Source organism: Embiotoca jacksoni, unplaced genomic scaffold (assembly GCF_022577435.1).
Source record: "Embiotoca jacksoni isolate LCO1_2020_lvr unplaced genomic scaffold, fEmbJac1.0.p SCAF_68, whole genome shotgun sequence".
In the NCBI taxonomy this organism is placed as follows: Eukaryota; Metazoa; Chordata; class Actinopteri; family Embiotocidae; genus Embiotoca; species Embiotoca jacksoni.
Genome location: NW_027185423.1, coordinates 306,061 through 330,314, shown reverse-complemented (window position 1 = coordinate 330,314; position 24,254 = coordinate 306,061). Strand labels below are relative to the sequence as shown.

At 33.3% G+C, this 24,254-nt stretch overlaps 1 protein-coding gene across 1 annotated transcript in view; it reads left to right on the top strand.

Annotated features, from left to right (window-relative positions):
• ctc1 (CTS telomere maintenance complex component 1) overlaps positions 1-24,254 on the top strand; it is a 212,201-nt gene that overhangs the window by 135,756 nt on the left and 52,191 nt on the right. The window lies entirely within an intron of this gene.

The following is a 24,254-nucleotide window of genomic DNA, read 5'->3' as shown; positions in this document are numbered from 1 at the left end:
CTACGGTCTAGTGTAAATAAAGTCGTTGTCGTACTACGGTCTAGTGTAAATAAAGTCGTTGTCGTACTACGGTCTAGTGTAAATAAAGTTGTTGTCGTACTACGGTCTAGTGTAAATAAAGTTGTTATCGTACTACGGTCTAATGTAAATAAAGTTGTTATCGTACTACGGTCTAGTTTAAATAAAGTTGTTATCGTACTACGGTCTAGTGTAAATAAAGTTGTTATCGTACTACGGTCTAATGTAAATAAAGTTGTTATCGTACTACGGTCTAGTTTAAATAAAGTCGTTATCGTACTACGGTCTAGTGTAAATAAAGTTGTTATAGTACTACGGTCTAATGTAAATAAAGTTGTTGTCGTACTACGGTCTAGTGTAAATAAAGTTGTTATAGTACTACGGTCTAGTGTAAATAAAGTTGTTATAGTACTACGGTCTAATGTAAATAAAGTTGTTGTCGTACTACGGTCTAGTGTAAATAAAGTTGTTATAGTACTACGGTCTAATGTAAATAAAGTTGTTGTCGTACTACGGTCTAGTGTAAATAAAGTTGTTATAGTACTACGGTCTAGTGTAAATAAAGTTGTTATAGTACTACGGTCTAATGTAAATAAAGTTGTTGTCGTACTACGGTCTAGTGTAAATAAAGTTGTTATCGTACTACGGTCTAGTGTAAATAAAGTTGTTATCGTACTACGGTCTAGTGTAAATAAAGTTGTTGTCGTACTACGGTCTAGTGTAAATAAAGTTGTTATCGTACTACGGTCTAGTGTAAATAAAGTTGTTATAGTACTACGGTCTAATGTAAATAAAGTTGTTGTCGTACTACGGTCTAGTGTAAATAAAGTTGTTATAGTACTACGGTCTAGTGTAAATAAAGTTGTTATCGTACTACGGTCTAGTGTAAATAAAGTTGTTATCGTACTACGGTCTAGTGTAAATAAAGTTGTTATCGTACTACGGTCTAGTGTAAATAAAGTTGTTATCGTACTACGGTCTAATGTAAATAAAGTTGTTATCGTACTACGGTCTAGTTTAAATAAAGTCGTTATCGTACTACGGTCTAGTGTAAATAAAGTCGTTATCGTACTACGGTCTAGTGTAAATAAAGTTGTTATCGTACTACGGTCTAGTGTAAATAAAGTTGTTATCGTACTACGGTCTAATGTAAATAAAGTTGTTATCGTACTACGGTCTAGTGTAAATAAAGTTGTTATCGTACTACGGTCTAGTGTAAATAAAGTTGTTATCGTACTACGGTCTAGTGTAAATAAAGTTGTTATAGTACTACGGTCTAATGTAAATAAAGTTGTTGTCGTACTACGGTCTAGTGTAAATAAAGTTGTTATAGTACTACGGTCTAGTGTAAATAAAGTTGTTATCGTACTACGGTCTAGTGTAAATAAAGTTGTTATCGTACTACGGTCTAGTGTAAATAAAGTTGTTATCGTACTACGGTCTAGTGTAAATAAAGTTGTTATCGTACTACGGTCTAATGTAAATAAAGTTGTTATCGTACTACGGTCTAGTTTAAATAAAGTCGTTATCGTACTACGGTCTAGTGTAAATAAAGTCGTTGTCGTACTACGGTCTAGTGTAAATAAAGTTGTTATCGTACTACGGTCTAGTGTAAATAAAGTCGTTATCGTACTACGGTCTAGTGTAAATAAAGTTGTTATAGTACTACGGTCTAATGTAAATAAAGTTGTTGTCGTACTACGGTCTAGTGTAAATAAAGTTGTTATAGTACTACGGTCTAATGTAAATAAAGTTGTTGTCGTACTACGGTCTAATGTAAATAAAGTTGTTGTCGTACTACGGTCTAGTGTAAATAAAGTTGTTATAGTACTACGGTCTAATGTAAATAAAGTTGTTGTCGTACTACGGTCTAGTGTAAATAAAGTTATAGTACTACGGTCTAGTGTAAATAAAGTTGTTATAGTACTACGGTCTAATGTAAATAAAGTTGTTATAGTACTACGGTCTAGTGTAAATAAAGTTGTTGTCGTACTACGGTCTAGTGTAAATAAAGTTGTTATAGTACTACGGTCTAATGTAAATAAAGTTGTTGTCGTACTACGGTCTAGTGTAAATAAAGTTGTTATAGTACTACGGTCTAATGTAAATAAAGTTGTTGTCGTACTACGGTCTAATGTAAATAAAGTTGTTGTCGTACTACGGTCTAGTGTAAATAAAGTTGCTATCGTACTACGGTCTAGTGTAAATAAAGTTGTTATCGTACTACGGTCTAGTGTAAATAAAGTTGTTATAGTACTACGGTCTAATGTAAATAAAGTTGTTGTCGTACTACGGTCTAGTGTAAATAAAGTTGTTATAGTACTACGGTCTAATGTAAATAAAGTTGTTGTCGTACTACGGTCTAGTGTAAATAAAGTTGTTATAGTACGACGGTCTAGTGTAAATAAAGTTGTTATAGTACTACGGTCTGGTGTAAATAAAGTTGTTGTCGTACTACGGTCTAGTGTAAATAAAGTCGTTATCGTACTACGGTCTAGTGTAAATAAAGTTGTTATAGTACTACGGTCTAATGTAAATAAAGTTGTTGTCGTAATACGGTCTAGTGTAAATAAAGTTGTTATAGTACTACGGTCTAGTGTAAATAAAGTTGTTATCGTACTACGGTCTAGTGTAAATAAAGTTGTTATCGTACTACGGTCTAGTGTAAATAAAGTTGTTATCGTACTACGGTCTAGTGTAAATAAAGTAGTTATCGTACTACGGTCTAGTGTAAATAAAGTTGTTATCGTACTACGGTCTAATGTAAATAAAGTTGTTATCGTACTACGGTCTAATGTAAATAAAGTTGTTATCGTACTACGGTCTAATGTAAATAAAGTTGTTATCGTACTACGGTCTAGTGTAAATAAAGTTGTTATCGTACTACGGTCTAGTGTAAATAAAGTTGTTATCGTACTACGGTCTAGTGTAAATAAAGTTGTTATCGTACTACGGTCTAATGTAAATAAAGTTGTTATCGTACTACGGTCTAGTGTAAATAAAGTTGTTATCGTACTACGGTCTAGTGTAAATAAAGTTGTTATCGTACTACGGTCTAATGTAAATAAAGTTGTTATCGTACTACGGTCTAATGTAAATAAAGTTGTTATCGTACTACGGTCTAATGTCAATAAAGTCGTTATCGTACTACGGTCTAGTGTAAATAAAGTTGTTTTCGTACTACGGTCTTGTTTAAATAAAGTTGTTATCGTACTACGGTCTAATGTAAATAAAGTTGTTATCGTACTACGGTCTATTGTAAATAAAGTTGTTATCGTACTACGGTCTAATGTAAATAAAGTTGTTGTCGTACTACGGTCTAATGTAAATAAAGTTGTTATCGTACTACGGTCTAATGTAAATAAAGTAGTTATCGTACTACGGTCTAGTGTAAATAAAGTTGTTATCGTACTACGGTCTAATGTAAATAAAGTTGTTATCGTACTACGGTCTATTGTAAATAAAGTAGTTATCGTACTACGGTCTAGTTTAAATAAAGTCGTTATCGTACTACGGTCTAGTGTAAATAAAGTCGTTGTCGTACTACGGTCTAGTGTAAATAAAGTAGTTATCGTACTACGGTCTAATGTAAATAAAGTTGTTGTCGTACTACGGTCTAGTGTAAATAAAGTCGTTATCGTACTACGGTCTAATGTAAATAAAGTTGGTATCGTACTACGGTCTAATGTAAATAAAGTTGTTGTCGTACTACGGTCTAGTGTAAATAAAGTTGTTATAGTACTACGGTCTAATGTAAATAAAGTAGTTATCGTACTACGGTCTAGTGTAAATAAAGTTGTTATCGTACTACGGTCTAGTGTAAATAAAGTTGTTATCGTACTACGGTCTAGTGTAAATAAAGTCGTTATCGTACTACGGTCTAGTGTAAATAAAGTTGTTATCGTACTACGGTCTAATGTAAATAAAGTTGTTATCGTACTACGGTCTAATGTAAATAAAGTTGTTGTCGTACTACGGTCTAGTGTAAATAAAGTTGTTATCGTACTACGGTCTAATGTAAATAAAGTTGTTGTCGTACTACGGTCTAGTGTAAATAAAGTTGTTATCGTACTACGGTCTAATGTAAATAAAGTTGCTATCGTACTACGGTCTGGTGTAAATAAAGTCGTTATCGTACTACGGTCTAATGTAAATAAAGTTGTTATCGTACTACGGTCTAATGTAAATAAAGTTGTTATCGTACTACGGTCTAGTGTAAATAAAGTTGTTATCGTACTACGGTCTAGTGTAAATAAAGTTGTTATCGTACTACGGTCTAATGTAAATAAAGTTGTTGTCGTACTACGGTCTAGTGTAAATAAAGTCGTTATCGTACTACGGTCTAATGTAAATAAAGTTGGTATCGTACTACGGTCTAATGTAAATAAAGTTGTTGTCGTACTACGGTCTAGTGTAAATAAAGTTGTTATAGTACTACGGTCTAATGTAAATAAAGTAGTTATCGTACTACGGTCTAGTGTAAATAAAGTTGTTATCGTACTACGGTCTAGTGTAAATAAAGTTGTTATCGTACTACGGTCTAGTGTAAATAAAGTCGTTATCGTACTGCGGTGTAGTGTAAATAAAGTTGTTATCGTACTACGGTCTAATGTAAATAAAGTTGTTATCGTACTACGGTCTAGTGTAAATAAAGTCGTTGTCGTACTACGGTCTAATGTAAATAAAGTCGTTATCGTACTACGGTCTACTGTAAATAAAGTCGTTATCGTACTACGGTCTAGTGTAAATAAAGTTGTTGTCGTACTACGGTCTAGTGTAAATAAAGTTGTTATCGTACTACGGTCTAATGTAAATAAAGTTGTTATCGTACTACGGTCTAATGTAAATAAAGTTGTTGTCGTACTACGGTCTAGTGTAAATAAAGTTGTTATCGTACTACGGTCTAATGTAAATAAAGTTGTTGTCGTACTACGGTCTAGTGTAAATAAAGTTGTTATCGTACTACGGTCTAATGTAAATAAAGTTGCTATCGTACTACGGTCTGGTGTAAATAAAGTCGTTATCGTACTACGGTCTAATGTAAATAAAGTTGTTATCGTACTACGGTCTAATGTAAATAAAGTTGTTATCGTACTACGGTCTAGTGTAAATAAAGTTGTTATCGTACTACGGTCTAGTGTAAATAAAGTTGTTATCGTACTACGGTCTAGTGTAAATAAAGTTGTTATCGTACTACGGTCTAGTGTAAATAAAGTTGTTATCGTACTACGGTCTAGTGTAAATAAAGTTGTTATCGTACTACGGTCTAATGTAAATAAAGTTGTTGTCGTACTACGGTCTAGTGTAAATAAAGTTGTTATCGTACTACGGTCTAATGTAAATAAAGTTGTTATCGTACTACGGTCGAGTGTAAATAAAGTTGTTGTCGTACTACGGTCTAGTGTAAATAAAGTAGTTATCGTACTACGGTCTAGTGTAAATAAAGTCGTTATCGTACTACGGTCTAGTGTAAATAAAGTTGTTATAGTACTACGGTCTAATGTAAATAAAGTAGTTATCGTACTACGGTCTAGTTTAAATAAAGTTGTTATCGTACTACGGTCTAGTTTAAATAAAGTCGTTATCGTACTACGGTCTAATGTAAATAAAGTTGTTATCGTACTACGGTCTAGTTTAAATAAAGTCGTTATCGTACTACGGTCTAGTGTAAATAAAGTTGCTATCGTACTACGGTCTAGTGTAAATAAAGTTGTTATCGTACTACGGTCTAGTGTAAATAAAGTTGTTATCGTACTACGGTCTAATGTAAATAAAGTCGTTATCGTACTACGGTCTAGTGTAAATAAAGTTGTTATAGTACTACGGTCTAATGTAAATAAAGTTGTTGTCGTACTACGGTCTAGTGTAAATAAAGTCGTTATCGTACTACGGTCTAGTGTAAATAAAGTTGTTATAGTACTACGGTCTAATGTAAATAAAGTTGTTGTCGTACTACGGTCTAGTGTAAATAAAGTTGTTATAGTACTACGGTCTAATGTAAATAAAGTTGTTATCGTACTACGGTCTAGTGTAAATAAAGTTGTTATCGTACTACGGTCTAGTGTAAATAAAGTTGTTATCGTACTACGGTCTAGTGTAAATAAAGTCGTTATCGTACTACGGTCTAGTGTAAATAAAGTTGTTATCGTACTACGGTCTAGTGTAAATAAAGTTGTTATCGTACTACGGTCTAGTGTAAATAAAGTTGTTATCGTACTACGGTCTAGTGTAAATAAAGTCGTTATCGTACTACGGTCTAGTGTAAATAAAGTTGTTATAGTACTACGGTCTAATGTAAATAAAGTTGTTGTCGTACTACGGTCTAGTGTAAATAAAGTCGTTATCGTACTACGGTCTAGTGTAAATAAAGTTGTTATAGTACTACGGTCTAATGTAAATAAAGTTGTTGTCGTACTACGGTCTAGTGTAAATAAAGTTGTTATGGTACTACGGTCTAATGTAAATAAAGTTGTTGTCGTACTACGGTCTAGTGTAAATAAAGTTGTTATAGTACTACGGTCTAGTGTAAATAAAGTTGTTATAGTACTACGGTCTAATGTAAATAAAGTTGTTATCGTACTACGGTCTAGTGTAAATAAAGTCGTTATCGTACTACGGTCTAGTGTAAATAAAGTTGTTGTCGTACTACGGTCTAGTGTAAATAAAGTTGTTATCGTACTACGGTCTAGTCTAAATAAAGTTGTTATAGTACTACGGTCTAATGTAAATAAAGTTGTTGTCGTACTACGGTCTAGTGTAAATAAAGTTGTTATAGTACTACGGTCTAATGTAAATAAAGTTGTTGTCGTACTACGGTCTAGTGTAAATAAAGTTGTTATAGTACTACGGTCTAGTGTAAATAAAGTTGTTATAGTACTACGGTCTAATGTAAATAAAGTCGTTATCGTACTACGGTCTAGTGTAAATAAAGTTGTTATAGTACTACGGTCTAATGTAAATAAAGTTGTTATAGTACTACGGTCTAATGTAAATAAAGTTGTTATAGTACTACGGTCTAATGTAAATAAAGTTGTTATAGTACTACGGTCTAATGTAAATAAAGTTGTTATAGTACTACGGTCTAATGTAAATAAAGTTGTTGTCGTTCTACGGTCTAGTGTAAATAAAGTTGTTATCGTACTACGGTCTAGTGTAAATAAAGTTGTTATAGTACTACGGTCTAATGTAAATAAAGTTGTTGTCGTACTACGGTCTAGTGTAAATAAAGTTGTTATCGTACTACGGTCTAGTGTAAATAAAGTCGTTATCGTACTACGGTCTAGTGTAAATAAAGTAGTTATCGTACTACGGTCTAGTGTAAATAAAGTTGTTATCGTACTACGGTCTAGTGTAAATAAAGTTGTTATCGTACTACGGTCTAATGTAAATAAAGTCGTTATCGTACTACGGTCTAGTGTAAATAAAGTTGTTATAGTACTACGGTCTAGTGTAAATAAAGTTGTTATCGTACTACGGTCTAGTGTAAATAAAGTCGTTTTCGTACTACGGTCTAGTGTAAATAAAGTCGTTATCGTACTACGGTCTAGTGTAAATAAAGTTGTTATCGTACTACGGTCTAATGTAAATAAAGTTGTTATCGTACTACGGTCTAATGTAAATAAAGTTGTTGTCGTACTACGGTCTAGTGTAAATAAAGTTGTTATCGTACTACGGTCTAATGTAAATAAAGTTGTTGTCGTACTACGGTCTAGTGTAAATAAAGTTGTTATAGTACTACGGTCTAATGTAAATAAAGTTGTTGTCGTACTACGGTCTAGTGTAAATAAAGTTGTTATCGTACTACGGTCTAGTGTAAATAAAGTTGCTATCGTACTACGGTCTAGTGTAAATAAAGTTGTTATCGTACTACGGTCTAGTGTAAATAAAGTTGTTATCGTACTACGGTCTAATGTAAATAAAGTTGTTATCGTACTACGGTCTAGTGTAAATAAAGTCGTTATCGTACTACGGTCTAGTGTAAATAAAGTTGTTATCGTACTACGGTCTAGTGTAAATAAAGTCGTTATCGTACTACGGTCTAGTGTAAATAAAGTTGTTATCGTACTACGGTCTAGTGTAAATAAAGTCGTTATCGTACTACGGTCTAGTGTAAATAAAGTTGTTGTCGTACTACGGTCTAATGTAAATAAAGTTGTTGTCGTACTACGGTCTAGTGTAAATAAAGTTGTTATAGTACTACGGTCTAATGTAAATAAAGTTGTTGTCGTACTACGGTCTAGTGTAAATAAAGTTGTTATAGTACTACGGTCTAATGTAAATAAAGTTGTTGTCGTACTACGGTCTAGTGTAAATAAAGTTGTTATAGTACTACGGTCTAGTGTAAATAAAGTTGTTATAGTACTACGGTCTAATGTAAATAAAGTTGTTGTCGTACTACGGTCTAGTGTAAATAAAGTCGTTATCGTACTACGGTCTAGTGTAAATAAAGTTGTTATAGTACTACGGTCTAATGTAAATAAAGTTGTTGTCGTACTACGGTCTAGTGTAAATAAAGTCGTTATCGTACTACGGTCTAGTGTAAATAAAGTTGTTATAGTACTACGGTCTAATGTAAATAAAGTTGTTGTCGTACTACGGTCTAATGTAAATAAAGTCGTTATCGTACTACGGTCTAGTGTAAATAAAGTTGTTATTATCGTACTACGGTCTAGTGTAAATAAAGTTATCGTACTACGGTCTAGTGTAAATAAAGTTGTTATCGTACTACGGTCTAGTGTAAATAAAGTTGTTATCGTACTACGGTCTAGTGTAAATAAAGTTGTTATCGTACTACGGTCTAATGTAAATAAAGTCGTTATCGTACTACGGTCTAGTGTAAATAAAGTTGTTATTATCGTACTACGGTCTAGTGTAAATAAAGTTGTTATCGTACTACGGTCTAGTGTAAATAAAGTTGTTATCGTACTACGGTCTAATGTAAATAAAGTTGTTATCGTACTACGGTCTAGTGTAAATAAAGTCGTTATCGTACTACGGTCTAGTGTAAATAAAGTTGTTATCGTACTACGGTCTAGTGTAAATAAAGTTGTTATCGTACTACGGTCTAATGTAAATAAAGTTGTTATCGTACTACGGTCTAGTTTAAATAAAGTCGTTATCGTACTACGGTCTAGTGTAAATAAAGTTGTTATCGTACTACGGTCTAGTGTAAATAAAGTTGTTATCGTACTACGGTCTAGTGTAAATAAAGTCGTTATCGTACTACGGTCTAGTGTAAATAAAGTTGTTGTCGTACTACGGTCTAATGTAAATAAAGTTGTTGTCGTACTACGGTCTAGTGTAAATAAAGTTGTTATAGTACTACGGTCTAATGTAAATAAAGTTGTTGTCGTACTACGGTCTAGTGTAAATAAAGTTGTTATAGTACTACGGTCTAATGTAAATAAAGTTGTTGTCGTACTACGGTCTAGTGTAAATAAAGTTGTTATAGTACTACGGTCTAATGTAAATAAAGTTGTTATAGTACTACGGTCTAGTGTAAATAAAGTTGTTATAGTACTACGGTCTAATGTAAATAAAGTTGTTGTCGTACTACGGTCTAGTGTAAATAAAGTTGTTATAGTACTACGGTCTAATGTAAATAAAGTTGTTGTCGTACTACGGTCTAGTGTAAATAAAGTCGTTATCGTACTACGGTCTAGTGTAAATAAAGTTGTTATAGTACTACGGTCTAATGTAAATAAAGTTGTTGTCGTACTACGGTCTAGTGTAAATAAAGTCGTTATCGTACTACGGTCTAGTGTAAATAAAGTTGTTATAGTACTACGGTCTAATGTAAATAAAGTTGTTGTCGTACTACGGTCTAATGTAAATAAAGTCGTTATCGTACTACGGTCTAGTGTAAATAAAGTTGTTATTATCGTACTACGGTCTAGTGTAAATAAAGTTGTTATCGTTCTACGGTCTAGTTTAAATAAAGTCGTTATCGTACTACGGTCTAGTGTAAATAAAGTTGTTATTATCGTACTACGGTCTAGTGTAAATAAAGTTGTTATCGTTCTACGGTCTAATGTAAATAAAGTCGTTATCGTACTACGGTCTAATGTCAATAAAGTTGTTATCGTACTACGGTCTAATGTAAATAAAGTTGTTATCGTACTACGGTCTAGTTTAAATAAAGTCGTTTTCGTACTACGGTCTACTGTAAATAAAGTTGTTATTATCGTACTACGGTCTAGTGTAAATAAAGTTGTTATCGTACTACGGTCTAATGTAAATAAAGTTGTTATCGTACTACGGTCTAATGTAAATAAAGTTGTTATCGTACTACGGTCTAGTTTAAATAAAGTTGTTATCGTACTACGGTCTAGTGTAAATAAAGTTGTTATCGTACTACGGTCTAATGTAAATAAAGTCGTTATCGTACTACGGTCTAATGTCAATAAAGTTGTTATCGTACTACGGTCTAATGTAAATAAAGTTGTTATCGTACTACGGTCAAGTGTAAATAAAGTTGCTATCGTACTACGGTCTAATGTAAATAAAGTTGTTATCGTACTACGGTCTAATGTAAATAAAGTCGTTATCGTACTACGGTCTAGTTTAAATAAAGTTGTTGTCGTACTACGGTCTAGTGTAAATAAAGTTGTTATCGTACTACGGTCTAGTGTAAATAAAGTCGTTATCGTACTACGGTCTAGTGTAAATAAAGTCGTTATCGTACTACGGTCTAGTGTAAATAAAGTTGTTATCGTACTACGGTCTAGTGTAAATAAAGTCGTTGTCGTACTACGGTCTAGTGTAAATAAAGTTGTTGTCGTACTACGGTCTAGTGTAAATAAAGTCGTTATCGTACTACGGTCTAGTGTAAATAAAGTCGTTATCGTACTACGGTCTAGTGTAAATAAAGTCGTTATCGTACTACGGTCTAGTGTAAATAAAGTCGTTATCGTACTACGGTCTAGTGTAAATAAAGTTGTTATCGTACTACGGTCTAGTGTAAATAAAGTCGTTATCGTACTACGGTCTAGTGTAAATAAAGTCGTTATCGTACTACGGTCTAGTGTAAATAAAGTTGTTATCGTACTACGGTCTAGTGTAAATAAAGTCGTTATCGTACTACGGTCTAGTCTAAATAAAGTCGTTATCGTACTACGGTCTAGTGTAAATAAAGTTGTTATCGTACTACGGTCTAGTGTAAATAAAGTTGTTATCGTACTACGGTCTAGTGTAAATAAAGTTGTTATCGTACTACGGTCTAGTGTAAATAAAGTTGTTATAGTACTACGGTCTTGTTTAAATAAAGTTGTTATCGTACTACGGTCTAGTGTAAATAAAGTCGTTATCGTACTACGGTCTAGTGTAAATAAAGTTGTTATCGTACTACGGTCTAGTGTAAATAAAGTCGTTATCGTACTACGGTCTAGTGTAAATAAAGTCGTTATCGTACTACGGTCTAGTGTAAATAAAGTTGCTATCGTACTACGGTCTAGTGTAAATAAAGTCGTTATCGTACTACGGTCTAGTGTAAATAAAGTTGTTATCGTACTACGGTCTAATGTAAATAAAGTTGTTGTCGTACTACGGTCTAGTGTAAATAAAATCGTTATCGTACTACGGTCTAATGTCAATAAAGTTGTTATCGTACTACGGTCTAGTGTAAATAAAGTTGTTATCGTACTACGGTCTAGTGTAAATAAAGTTGTTATCGTACTACGGTCTAGTGTAAATAAAGTTGTTATCGTACTACGGTCTAGTGTAAATAAAGTCGTTATCGTACTACGGTCTAGTGTAAATAAAGTTGTTATCGTACTACGGTCTAGTGTAAATAAAGTCGTTATCGTACTACGGTCTAGTGTAAATAAAGTTGTTATTATTGTACTACGGTCTAATGTAAATAAAGTTGTTATTATCGTACTACGGTCTAGTGTAAATAAAGTCGTTATCGTACTACGGTCTAGTGTAAATAAAGTTGTTATCGTACTACGGTCTAGTGTAAATAAAGTTGTTATCGTACTACGGTCTAGTGTAAATAAAGTCGTTATCGTACTACGGTCTAGTTTAAATAAAGTTGTTATCGTACTACGGTCTAATGTCAATAAAGTTGTTATCGTACTACGGTCCAGTGTAAATAAAGTTGTTATCGTACTACGGTCCAGTGTAAATAAAGTTGCTATCGTACTACGGTCTAGTGTAAATAAAGTTGTTGTCGTACTACGGTCTAGTCTAAATAAAGTTGTTATCGTACTACGGTCTAGTGTAAATAAAGTTGTTATCGTACTACGGTCTAGTGTAAATAAAGTCGTTATCGTACTACGGTCTAGTTTAAATAAAGTTGTTATCGTACTACGGTCTAATGTCAATAAAGTTGTTATCGTACTACGGTCCAGTGTAAATAAAGTTGCTATCGTACTACGGTCTAGTGTAAATAAAGTCGTTATCGTACTACGGTCTAGTCTAAATAAAGTTGTTATCGTACTACGGTCCAGTGTAAATAAAGTTGTTATCGTACTACGGTCCAGTGTAAATAAAGTTGCTATCGTACTACGGTCTAGTGTAAATAAAGTCGTTATCGTACTACGGTCTAATGTAAATAAAGTTGTTATCGTACTACGGTCCAGTGTAAATAAAGTTGTTATCGTACTACGGTCCAGTGTAAATAAAGTTGCTATCGTACTACGGTCTAGTGTAAATAAAGTCGTTATCGTACTACGGTCTAGTGTAAATAAAGTTGCTATCGTACTACGGTCTAGTGTAAATAAAGTCGTTATCGTACTACGGTCGAGTTTCAATAAAGTTGTTATCGTACTACGGTCTAGTCTAAATAAAGTTGTTATCGTACTACGGTCTAGTTTAAATAAAGTTGTTATCGTACTACGGTCTAATGTAAATAAAGTTGTTATCGTACTACGGTCTAGTTTAAATAAAGTCGTTATCGTACTACGGTCTAATGTAAATAAAGTTGCTATCGTACTACGGTCTAGTGTAAATAAAGTCGTTATCGTACTACGGTCGAGTTTCAATAAAGTCGTTATCGTACTACGGTCTAATGTAAATAAAGTTGCTATCGTACTACGGTCTAGTGTAAATAAAGTTGTTATCGTACTACGGTCTAGTGTAAATAAAGTCGTTATCGTACTACGGTCGAGTTTCAATAAAGTTGTTATCGTACTACGGTCTAGTCTAAATAAAGTTGTTATCGTACTACGGTCTAGTTTAAATAAAGTTGTTATCGTACTACGGTCTAATGTAAATAAAGTTGTTATCGTACTACGGTCTAGTTTAAATAAAGTTGTTATCGTACTACGGTCTAGTGTAAATAAAGTTGTTATCGTACTACGGTCTAATGTAAATAAAGTTGTTATCGTACTACGGTCTAATGTAAATAAAGTTGTTATCGTACTACGGTCTAGTGTAAATAAAGTTGTTATCGTACTACGGTCTAGTGTAAATAAAGTCGTTATCGTACTACGGTCGAGTTTCAATAAAGTTGTTATCGTACTACGGTCGAGTTTAAATAAAGTTGTTATCGTACTACGGTCTAGTTTAAATAAAGTTGTTATCGTACTACGGTCTAGTTTAAATAAAGTTGTTATCGTACTACGGTCTAGTGTAAATAAAGTTGTTATCGTACTACGGTCTAGTGTAAATAAAGTTGTTATCGTACTACGGTCTAGTGTAAATAAAGTCGTTATCGTACTACGGTCTAATGTAAATAAAGTTGTTTTCGTACTACGGTCCATTGTAAATAAAGTTGTTATCGTACTACGGTCCAGTGTAAATAAAGTTGCTATCGTACTACGGTCTAGTGTAAATAAAGTCGTTATCGTACTACGGTCTAATGTAAATAAAGTTGCTATCGTACTACGGTCTAGTGTAAATAAAGTCGTTATCGTACTACGGTCGAGTTTCAATAAAGTTGTTATCGTACTACGGTCGAGTTTAAATAAAGTTGTTATCGTACTACGGTCGAGTTTAAATAAAGTTGTTATCGTACTACGGTCTAGTTTAAATAAAGTTGTTATCGTACTACGGTCTAGTGTAAATAAAGTTGTTATCGTACTACGGTCTAGTTTAAATAAAGTTGTTATCGTACTACGGTCTAGTTTAAATAAAGTTGCTATCGTACTACGGTCTAGTGTAAATCAAGTTGTTATCGTACTACGGTCGAGTTTCAATATTGTTGTTATCGTACTACGGTCGAGTTTAAATAAAGTTGTTATCGTACTACGGTCTAGTTTAAATAAAGTTGTTATCGTACTACGGTCTAGTTTAAATAAAGTTGTTATCGTACTACGGTCTAGTGTAAATAAAGTTGTTATCGTACTACGGTCTAGTGTAAATAAAGTTGTTATCGTACTACGGTCTAGTGTAAATAAAGTCGTTGTCGTACTACGGTCTAGTGTAAATAAAGTTGTTGTCGTACTACGGTCTAGTGTAAATAAAGTTGTTGTCGTACTACGGTCTAATGTAAATAAAGTTGTTATCGTACTACGGTCTAGTGTAAATAAAGTTGTTATCGTACTACGGTCTAGTGTAAATAAAGTTGTTATCGTACTACGGTCTAGTTTAAATAAAGTCGTTGTCGTACTACGGTCTAATGTAAATAAAGTTGTTGTCGTACTACGGTCTAGTGTAAATAAAGTCGTTATCGTACTACGGTCTAGTTTAAATAAAGTTGTTATCGTACTACGGTCTAGTGTAAATAAAGTTATCGTACTACGGTCTAGTGTAAATAAAGTTGTTATCGTACTACGGTCTAGTGTAAATAAAGTCGTTATCGTACTACGGTCTAATGTAAATAAAGTCGTTATCGTACTACGGTCTAGTGTAAATAAAGTTGTTATCGTACTACGGTCTAGTGTAAATAAAGTTGTTATCGTACTACGGTCTAGTTTAAATAAAGTTGTTATCGTACTACGGTCTAGTGTAAATAAAGTTGTTATCGTACTACGGTCTAGTGTAAATAAAGTCGTTATCGTACTACGGTCTAGTGTAAATAAAGTTGTTATCGTACTACGGTCTAGTGTAAATAAAGTCGTTGTCGTACTACGGTCTAGTGTAAATAAAGTTGTTATCGTACTACGGTCTAATGTAAATAAAGTTGTTATCGTACTACGGTCTAGTTTAAATAAAGTTGTTATCGTACTACGGTCTAGTGTAAATAAAGTCGTTGTCGTACTACGGTCTAGTGTAAATAAAGTTGTTGTCGTACTACGGTCTAGTGTAAATAAAGTCGTTATCGTACTACGGTCTAATGTAAATAAAGTTGTTATCGTACTACGGTCTAGTTTAAATAAAGTTGTTATCGTACTACGGTCTAGTGTAAATAAAGTCGTTATCGTACTACGGTCTAATGTAAATAAAGTTGTTATCGTACTACGGTCTAGTTTAAATAAAGTTGTTATCGTACTACGGTCTAGTGTAAATAAAGTCGTTGTCGTACTACGGTCTAGTGTAAATAAAGTTGTTGTCGTACTACGGTCTAGTGTAAATAAAGTTGTTGTCGTACTACGGTCTAGTGTAAATAAAGTTGTTATCGTACTACGGTCTAATGTAAATAAAGTTGTTATCGTACTACGGTCTAGTGTAAATAAAGTCGTTATCGTACTACGGTCTAGTTTAAATAAAGTTGTTATCGTACTACGGTCTAGTTTAAATAAAGTTGTTATCGTACTACGGTCTAGTGTAAATAAAGTTGTTATCGTACTACGGTCTAGTGTAAATAAAGTTGTTATAGTACTACGGTCTAGTGTAAATAAAGTCGTTATCGTACTACGGTCTAGTTTAAATAAAGTTGTTATCGTACTACGGTCTAGTGTAAATAAAGTTGTTATCGTACTACGGTCTAGTGTAAATAAAGTTGTTATCGTACTACGGTCTAGTTTAAATAAAGTTGTTATCGTACTACGGTCTAGTGTAAATAAAGTTGTTATCGTACTACGGTCTAGTGTAAATAAAGTCGTTATCGTACTACGGTCTAGTGTAAATAAAGTTGTTATCGTACTACGGTCTAGTGTAAATAAAGTCGTTGTCGTACTACGGTCTAGTGTAAATAAAGTTGTTATCGTACTACGGTCTAGTGTAAATAAAGTTGTTATCGTACTACGGTCTAGTGTAAATAAAGTCGTTATCGTACTACGGTCTAATGTAAATAAAGTCGTTATCGTACTACGGTCTAGTGTAAATAAAGTCGTTGTCGTACTACGGTCTAGTGTAAATAAAGTTGTTGTCGTACTACGGTCTAGTGTAAATAAAGTTGTTGTCGTACTACGGTCTAGTGTAAATAAAGTCGTTATCGTACTACGGTCTAGTGTAAATAAAGTTGTTATAGTACTACGGTCTAATGTAAATAAAGTTGTTGTCGTACTACGGTCTAATGTAAATAAAGTTGTTATCGTACTACGGTCTAATGTAAATAAAGTTGTTGTCGTACTACGGTCTAGTGTAAATAAAGTTGTTATAGTACTACGGTCTAGTGTAAATAAAGTTGTTATAGTACTACGGTCTAGTGTAAATAAAGTTGTTATAGTACTACGGTCTAATGTAAATAAAGTTGTTGTCGTACTACGGTCTAATGTAAATAAAGTTGTTATAGTACTACGGTCTAATGTAAATAAAGTTGTTGTCGTACTACGGTCTAGTGTAAATAAAGTTGTTATAGTACTACGGTCTAGTGTAAATAAAGTTGTTATAGTACTACGGTCTAATGTAAATAAAGTTGTTGTCGTACTACGGTCTAATGTAAATAAAGTTGTTATAGTACTACGGTCTAATGTAAATAAAGTTGTTGTCGTACTACGGTCTAGTGTAAATAAAGTTGTTATAGTACTACGGTCTAATGTAAATAAAGTTGTTGTCGTACTACGGTCTAATGTAAATAAAGTTGTTATCGTACTACGGTCTAGTGTAAATAAAGTTGTTGTCGTACTACGGTCTAGTGTAAATAAAGTCGTTATCGTACTACGGTCTAGTGTAAATAAAGTTGTTATAGTACTACGGTCTAATGTAAATAAAGTTGTTGTCGTACTACGGTCTAATGTAAATAAAGTTGTTATAGTACTACGGTCTAATGTAAATAAAGTTGTTGTCGTACTACGGTCTAGTGTAAATAAAGTTGTTATAGTACTACGGTCTAGTGTAAATAAAGTTGTTATAGTACTACGGTCTAGTGTAAATAAAGTTGTTATCGTACTACGGTCTAATGTAAATAAAGTCGTTATCGTACTACGGTCGAGTTTCAATAAAGTTGTTATCGTACTACGGTCGAGTTTAAATAAAGTTGTTATCGTACTACGGTCTAGTGTAAATAAAGTCGTTATCGTACTACGGTCTAATGTAAATAAAGTTGTTTTCGTACTACGGTCCAGTGTAAATAAAGTTGTTATCGTACTACGGTCCAGTGTAAATAAAGTTGCTATCGTACTACGGTCTAGTGTAAATAAAGTCGTTATCGTACTACGGTCTAATGTAAATAAAGTTGCTATCGTACTACGGTCTAGTGTAAATAAAGTCGTTATCGTACTACGGTCGAGTTTCAATAAAGTTGTTATCGTACTACGGTCGAGTTTAAATAAAGTTGTTATCGTACTACGGTCTAGTTTAAATAAAGTTGTTATCGTACTACGGTCTAGTTTAAATAAAGTTGTTATCGTACTACGGTCTAGTGTAAATAAAGTTGTTATCGTACTACGGTCTAGTTTAAATAAAGTTGTTATCGTACTACGGTCTAGTTTAAATAAAGTTGCTATCGTACTACGGTCTAGTGTAAATAAAGTTGTTATCGTACTACGGTCTAGTGTAAATAAAGTTGTTATCGTACTACGGTCGAGTTTCAATAAAGTTGTTATCGTACTACGGTCGAGTTTCAATAAAGTTGTTATCGTACTACGGTCTAGTTTAAATAAAGTTGTTATCGTACTACGGTCTAGTTTAAATAAAGTTGTTATCGTACTACGGTCTAGTGTAAATAAAGTTGTTATCGTACTACGGTCTAGTGTAAATAAAGTTGTTATCGTACTACGGTCTAGTGTAAATAAAGTCGTTGTCGTACTACGGTCTAGTGTAAATAAAGTTGTTGTCGTACTACGGTCTAGTGTAAATAAAGTTGTTGTCGTACTACGGTCTAATGTAAATAAAGTTGTTGTCGTACTACGGTCTAGTGTAAATAAAGTTGTTATCGTACTACGGTCTAGTGTAAATAAAGTTGTTATCGTACTACGGTCTAGTTTAAATAAAGTCGTTGTCGTACTACGGTCTAATGTAAATAAAGTTGTTGTCGTACTACGGTCTAGTGTAAATAAAGTCGTTATCGTACTACGGTCTAGTTTAAATAAAGTTGTTATCGTACTACGGTCTAGTGTAAATAAAGTTGTTATCGTACTACGGTCTAGTGTAAATAAAGTCGTTATCGTACTACGGTCTAGTGTAAATAAAGTTGTTATCGTACTACGGTCTAGTGTAAATAAAGTCGTTGTCGTACTACGGTCTAGTGTAAATAAAGTTGTTGTCGTACTACGGTCTAGTGTAAATAAAGTTGTTATCGTACTACGGTCTAGTGTAAATAAAGTTGTTATCGTACTACGGTCTAGTGTAAATAAAGTTGTTATCGTACTACGGTCTAGTGTAAATAAAGTCGTTATCGTACTACGGTCTAATGTAAATAAAGTTGCTATCGTACTACGGTCTAGTGTAAATAAAGTCGTTATCGTACTACGGTCGAGTTTCAATAAAGTTGTTATCGTACTACGGTCGAGTTTCAATAAAGTTGTTATCGTACTACGGTCTAGTTTAAATAAAGTTGTTATCGTACTACGGTCTAGTTTAAATAAAGTTGTTATCGTACTACGGTCTAGTGTAAATAAAGTTGTTATCGTACTACGGTCTAGTTTAAATAAAGTTGTTATCGTACTACGGTCTAGTTTAAATAAAGTTGCTATCGTACTACGGTCTAGTGTAAATAAAGTTGTTATCGTACTACGGTCGAGTTTCAATAAAGTTGTTATCGTACTACGGTCGAGTTTCAATAAAGTTGTTATCGTACTACGGTCTAGTTTAAATAAAGTTGTTATCGTACTACGGTCTAGTTTAAATAAAGTTGTTATCGTACTACGGTCTAGTGTAAATAAAGTTGTTATCGTACTACGGTCTAGTGTAAATAAAGTTGTTATCGTACTACGGTCTAGTGTAAATAAAGTCGTTGTCGTACTACGGTCTAGTGTAAATAAAGTTGTTGTCGTACTACGGTCTAATGTAAATAAAGTTGTTATCGTACTACGGTCTAGTGTAAATAAAGTTGTTATCGTACTACGGTCTAGTGTAAATAAAGTTGTTATCGTACTACGGTCTAGTTTAAATAAAGTCGTTGTCGTACTACGGTCTAATGTAAATAAAGTTGTTGTCGTACTACGGTCTAGTGTAAATAAAGTCGTTATCGTACTACGGTCTAGTTTAAATAAAGTTGTTATCGTACTACGGTCTAGTGTAAATAAAGTTGTTATCGTACTACGGTCTAGTGTAAATAAAGTCGTTATCGTACTACGGTCTAGTGTAAATAAAGTTGTTATCGTACTACGGTCTAGTGTAAATAAAGTTGTTATCGTACTACGGTCTAGTGTAAATAAAGTCGTTATCGTACTACGGTCTAGTGTAAATAAAGTTGTTGTCGTACTACGGTCTAGTGTAAATAAAGTTGTTGTCGTACTACGGTCTAGTGTAAATAAAGTTGTTATAGTACTACGGTCTAGTGTAAATAAAGTTGTTATCGTACTACGGTCTAGTGTAAATAAAGTTGTTATCGTACTACGGTCTAGTGTAAATAAAGTTGTTATCGTACTACGGTCTAGTGTAAATAAAGTTGTTATCGTACTACGGTCTAATGTAAATAAAGTTGTTATCGTACTACGGTCTAGTGTAAATAAAGTCGTTGTCGTACTACGGTCTAGTGTAAATAAAGTCGTTATCGTACTACGGTCTAGTGTAAATAAAGTTGTTATCGTACTACGGTCTAATGTAAATAAAGTTGTTGTCGTACTACGGTCTAGTGTAAATAAAGTTGTTATCGTACTACGGTCTAGTGTAAATAAAGTCGTTGTCGTACTACGGTCTAGTGTAAATAAAGTTGTTATCGTACTACGGTCTAATGTAAATAAATTTGTTATCGTACTACGGTCTAATGTAAATAAAGTCGTTGTCGTACTACGGTCTAGTGTAAATAAAGTTGTTATCGTACTACGGTCTAATGTAAATAAAGTTGTTGTCGTACTACGGTCTAGTGTAAATAAAGTTGTTGTCGTACTACGGTCTAGTGTAAATAAAGTTGTTATCGTACTACGGTCTAGTGTAAATAAAGTTGTTATCGTACTACGGTCTAGTGTAAATAAAGTCGTTATCGTACTACGGTCTAGTGTAAATAAAGTTGTTATCGTACTACGGTCTAGTGTAAATAAAGTCGTTGTCGTACTACGGTCTAGTGTAAATAAAGTTGTTGTCGTACTACGGTCTAGTGTAAATAAAGTTGTTGTCGTACTACGGTCTAGTGTAAATAAAGTTGTTATAGTACTACGGTCTAGTGTAAATAAAGTTGTTATCGTACTACGGTCTAGTGTAAATAAAGTTGTTATCGTACTACGGTCTAGTGTAAATAAAGTTGTTATCGTACTACGGTCTAGTGTAAATAAAGTTGTTATCGTACTACGGTCTAATGTAAATAAAGTTGTTATCGTACTACGGTCTAGTGTAAATAAAGTCGTTGTCGTACTACGGTCTAGTGTAAATAAAGTCGTTATCGTACTACGGTCTAGTGTAAATAAAGTTGTTATCGTACTACGGTCTAATGTAAATAAAGTTGTTGTCGTACTACGGTCTAGTGTAAATAAAGTTGTTATCGTACTACGGTCTAGTGTAAATAAAGTCGTTGTCGTACTACGGTCTAGTGTAAATAAAGTTGTTATCGTACTACGGTCTAATGTAAATAAATTTGTTATCGTACTACGGTCTAGTGTAAATAAAGTCGTTGTCGTACTACGGTCTAGTGTAAATAAAGTTGTTATCGTACTACGGTCTAATGTAAATAAAGTTGTTGTCGTACTACGGTCTAGTGTAAATAAAGTTGTTGTCGTACTACGGTCTAGTGTAAATAAAGTTGTTGTCGTACTACGGTCTAGTGTAAATAAAGTTGTTATCGTACTACGGTCTAATGTAAATAAAGTTGTTATCGTACTACGGTCTAGTTTAAATAAAGTTGTTATCGTACTACGGTCTAGTGTAAATAAAGTTGTTATCGTACTACGGTCTAATGTAAATAAAGTTGTTATCGTACTACGGTCTAGTTTAAATAAAGTCGTTATCGTACTACGGTCTAGTGTAAATAAAGTTGTTATAGTACTACGGTCTAGTGTAAATAAAGTTGTTATCGTACTACGGTCTAATGTAAATAAAGTTGTTATCGTACTACGGTCTAGTGTAAATAAAGTCGTTATCGTACTACGGTCTAGTGTAAATAAAGTTGTTATAGTACTACGGTCTAATGTAAATAAAGTTGTTGTCGTACTACGGTCTAGTGTAAATAAAGTTGTTATAGTACTACGGTCTAGTGTAAATAAAGTTGTTATAGTACTACGGTCTAATGTAAATAAAGTTGTTGTCGTACTACGGTCTAGTGTAAATAAAGTTGTTATAGTACTACGGTCTAATGTAAATAAAGTTGTTGTCGTACTACGGTCTAGTGTAAATAAAGTTGTTATAGTACTACGGTCTAGTGTAAATAAAGTTGTTGTCGTACTACGGTCTAATGTAAATAAAGTTGTTGTCGTACTACGGTCTAGTGTAAATAAAGTTGTTATCGTACTACGGTCTAGTGTAAATAAAGTTGTTATCGTACTACGGTCTAGTGTAAATAAAGTTGTTGTCGTACTACGGTCTAGTGTAAATAAAGTTGTTATCGTACTACGGTCTAGTGTAAATAAAGTTGTTATAGTACTACGGTCTAATGTAAATAAAGTTGTTGTCGTACTACGGTCTAGTGTAAATAAAGTTGTTATAGTACTACAGTCTAGTGTAAATAAAGTTGTTATCGTACTACGGTCTAGTGTAAATAAAGTTGTTATCGTACTACGGTCTAGTGTAAATAAAGTTGTTATCGTACTACGGTCTAATGTAAATAAAGTTGTTATCGTACTACGGTCTAGTTTAAATAAAGTCGTTATCGTACTACGGTCTAGTGTAAATAAAGTCGTTGTCGTACTACGGTCTAGTGTAAATAAAGTTGTTGTCGTACTACGGTCTAATGTAAATAAAGTCGTTATCGTACTACGGTCTAGTTTAAATAAAGTTGTTATCGTACTACGGTCTAGTGTAAATAAAGTTGTTATCGTACTACGGTCTAGTGTAAATAAAGTCGTTGTCGTACTACGGTCTAGTGTAAATAAAGTTGTTGTCGTACTACGGTCTAGTGTAAATAAAGTTGTTGTCGTACTACGGTCTAGTGTAAATAAAGTTGTTATCGTACTACGGTCTAATGTAAATAAAGTTGTTATCGTACTACGGTCTAGTTTAAATAAAGTTGTTATCGTACTACGGTCTAGTGTAAATAAAGTTGTTATCGTACTACGGTCTAATGTAAATAAAGTTGTTATCGTACTACGGTCTAGTGTAAATAAAGTTGTTATCGTACTACGGTCTAATGTAAATAAAGTTGTTATCGTACTACGGTCTAGTGTAAATAAAGTCGTTATCGTACTACGGTCTAGTGTAAATAAAGTTGTTATAGTACTACGGTCTAATGTAAATAAAGTTGTTGTCGTACTACGGTCTAGTGTAAATAAAGTTGTTATCGTACTACGGTCTAGTGTAAATAAAGTTGTTATAGTACTACGGTCTAATGTAAATAAAGTTGTTGTCGTACTACGGTCTAATGTAAATAAAGTTGTTGTCGTACTACGGTCTAGTGTAAATAAAGTTGTTATAGTACTACGGTCTAATGTAAATAAAGTTGTTATAGTACTACGGTCTAATGTAAATAAAGTTGTTGTCGTACTACGGTCTAGTGTAAATAAAGTTGTTATAGTACTACGGTCTAATGTAAATAAAGTTGTTGTCGTACTACGGTCTAGTGTAAATAAAGTTGTTATAGTACTACGGTCTAATGTAAATAAAGTTGTTGTCGTACTACGGTCTAATGTAAATAAAGTTGTTGTCGTACTACGGTCTAATGTAAATAAAGTTGTTGTCGTACTACGGTCTAATGTAAATAAAGTTGTTGTCGTACTACGGTCTAGTGTAAATAAAGTTGTTATAGTACTACGGTCTAATGTAAATAAAGTTGTTGTCGTACTACGGTCTAGTGTAAATAAAGTTGTTGTCGTACTACGGTCTAGTGTAAATAAAGTCGTTGTCGTACTACGGTCTAGTGTAAATAAAGTTGTTGTCGTACTACGGTCTAGTGTAAATAAAGTTGTTGTCGTACTACGGTCTAGTGTAAATAAAGTTGTTATAGTACTACGGTCTAGTGTAAATAAAGTTGTTATCGTACTACGGTCTAGTGTAAATAAAGTTGTTATCGTACTACGGTCTAGTGTAAATAAAGTTGTTATCGTACTACGGTCTAGTGTAAATAAAGTTGTTATCGTACTACGGTCTAATGTAAATAAAGTTGTTATCGTACTACGGTCTAGTGTAAATAAAGTCGTTGTCGTACTACGGTCTAGTGTAAATAAAGTCGTTATCGTACTACGGTCTAGTGTAAATAAAGTTGTTATCGTACTACGGTCTAATGTAAATAAAGTTGTTGTCGTACTACGGTCTAGTGTAAATAAAGTTGTTATCGTACTACGGTCTAGTGTAAATAAAGTCGTTGTCGTACTACGGTCTAGTGTAAATAAAGTTGTTATCGTACTACGGTCTAATGTAAATAAATTTGTTATCGTACTACGGTCTAGTGTAAATAAAGTCGTTGTCGTACTACGGTCTAGTGTAAATAAAGTTGTTATCGTACTACGGTCTAATGTAAATAAAGTTGTTGTCGTACTACGGTCTAGTGTAAATAAAGTTGTTGTCGTACTACGGTCTAGTGTAAATAAAGTTGTTGTCGTACTACGGTCTAGTGTAAATAAAGTTGTTATCGTACTACGGTCTAATGTAAATAAAGTTGTTATCGTACTACGGTCTAGTTTAAATAAAGTTGTTATCGTACTACGGTCTAGTGTAAATAAAGTTGTTATCGTACTACGGTCTAATGTAAATAAAGTTGTTATCGTACTACGGTCTAGTTTAAATAA